This window comes from Condylura cristata, unplaced genomic scaffold (genome assembly GCF_000260355.1).
Source record: "Condylura cristata isolate star-nosed mole 26May11 unplaced genomic scaffold, ConCri1.0 scaffold00023, whole genome shotgun sequence".
In the NCBI taxonomy this organism is placed as follows: Eukaryota; Metazoa; Chordata; class Mammalia; order Eulipotyphla; family Talpidae; genus Condylura; species Condylura cristata.
The window spans coordinates 10955383-10957520 of NW_004567124.1; the positions used below are offsets into that span (position 1 = coordinate 10955383).

The 2138-nt window shown below is 51.0% G+C and overlaps 1 protein-coding gene across 1 annotated transcript in view; it reads left to right on the forward strand.

Annotated features, from left to right (window-relative positions):
* The first annotated feature begins 538 nt into the window (after nt 1-538).
* The window catches only part of ANXA2 (annexin A2), a 44256-nt gene continuing 42656 nt past the window's right edge, over nt 539-2138 (forward strand). Inside the window, exon 1 of the mRNA XM_004687726.2 lies at nt 539-626. The gene's annotated coding sequence lies outside the window, so the exon portion shown is untranslated. The remainder of the gene's footprint in view (nt 627-2138) is intronic.

Consider the following 2138-nt stretch of genomic DNA (forward strand, 5'->3'; position numbering starts at 1 on the left):
GCACCTAGTTTTGGCTGTCTAGGACATCCCAAACAGGCTTCCCAGTGTCCCTGGGATGGGGATGGGGGAGGGGGGACTCAGGCAGCACCTTAGCTTGGATCTAGCTAATCGCCCTCTATGGGCTCCTCCTGGGAGGTGCCTCCCAGAGGTTAAGCTAGTAAGCTTGCAGATGTTAATGAGGAACTGGATGCTAACTGCCCTAGCTAAGGGGAATCATGATTTATAACTTTTGAAAACAATTCTTGCTTCCACAGTGAGAAAACAAGTTAACAAAGTTAAGACTTCACTAAAATCTTAAATGTATTTATCTAAGTCAGCGTTGAGAACTCGACCTGGCATTCAAAAGTAAAACGAGGAAAGTAGAAAGGAGGCCCTTAATGGGCTGCGAAGACTCCTGGGATCGTAGTGATTTAGCTTGGACTCCTCCCTTGTGGTTCAGCTCTGAGAAATTTTCTGGGCGAGGCTGCATGCTGGCATGCGGCCTAAGAGAGTGAGTCACCCAGACCAGGGCGGGGTGGGGCAGGCCTCTCCGGAACCATAAGTTTGTGGCGGCTATAAAAGCCCCACCCAGGCCCGCCAGCTCTGCTGCAGATCCAGGGACTCCGCTGCTCTCCGCGCCCGCCCAGGTAAGCCAACTCTCCCGCTATGGCTCCCGGGCCGCTGCTCTAGCGGGGCACCGAGAGGCTGGGGAGAACATGGCCTTGCGAAGAGAAGCTGAGGAAGGGTAGGAGCCCGGGAGGTTATCCCGGGAAGGGGCTGGAGGGGGACCCTCTGCACTAGGGGTGCTGTGAAGACCGGACACTGCAGCCAGGTGGGAGAACAGGAATGAGTGGAGCCGTTGACGCCCCAGCTTAGGAGGAGTGCAGGGCTGAGGGAGAGGGTCAGGCATGCCCCCTCCCTTCCGAGTTGTCTGGGGAAGTTGGTTGGGGGGAGGCGTCTGGGATGGGGAGAGGAACTGAGGGAGGCCCCACATTCCTGAAGTGCCTAGCCCCTGACCGGGACTAGGGTGTGGTCGCCCAGGGAGTTGCGGGTCCCAGGCTGCAGCTGTTGGGTACATTTCCTTCCACATTTAAGACATGCTTTTTTGCCATATAGACGGTACTCTCCAAGTGTTCCAAGATAATTTACTGGAAACAAATGCGCGTTCATGAAATTTGAACCGACTCCGGGAGGGAAACGTTGGCGGCCGAGGAAGGGTGGGAGTTTTTTTGCAGCAGTCCCTCAATAAAACCAACCAAACAAGAAAAACAAACCTCAGCTGGCACTCTTTTGTCTAGATCATCTTGTAGGGGAGCAACCTCTGATTTCAGTGTGTCAGGAAGGAAGTGTCCTCGGGTCTGGGGGAAGGGTTGTCCTTGACAGTAGATGCCACTGGTGCAGAACTGGGAGAGGCCAGGAACTTCCCTGAGGTGAACTTCTTTGAGGTGTGCAGGACAGGGCTCCCAGCTGGTTGCTGAGAATGTGAACATAACTTCCTTATCTTACAAAAGTGCCTTAATGATGCTTCTTCTGACCTCTGCCCACAGGGTGATTGTGGAAGATTTCTAAAAGTATGCCTATGCAAAAAATAAGTAAAGCGCCCTAAGTACCATATCAATGCAGAGTGTCCCCATTTTTGTGTTCAGATTTGCCATTGTAAACTGCGGGTTTTCTAAATGTGTGTGAGAGAGCAGTGACCTCATAGGGAGACAGATCAGGTCTTCATCAAAAATCTTACCTGCAGTTCAGGGAAGTTTGGGGTCCCAGAATTCAGATCGACTTTACTAATGGGTTTTGTCCCAAAGTGTGTGCTGTTGCGCCTGTCCAGAACTTGGTTTGAAATTCAGAATACACTTCCCTACTGAAACCGTGTTATAAAGTCAGTCAAGAAAACCCCACTTTAACATGCTCTATATTCCGAGTACAAATAGTACTTGCATAGTTTGGGGTGGGGGGGGGTGGGCGTGACAAGGAGGAAGGTGGGAGAATGAATACATCTCTGAAATATATTTCTGTAACTTTTCTAATTCTTAAGTTTGGCCCTGATTATTTTTTTAAAGATTTATTTACTTGTACATACAGAACTGGGGTACAGGCCAGAGGCTCAGGGGCGGCGAGAGGCTTCACCAGAGACAGAGTGGGCAGCAGAACAGGCAGAT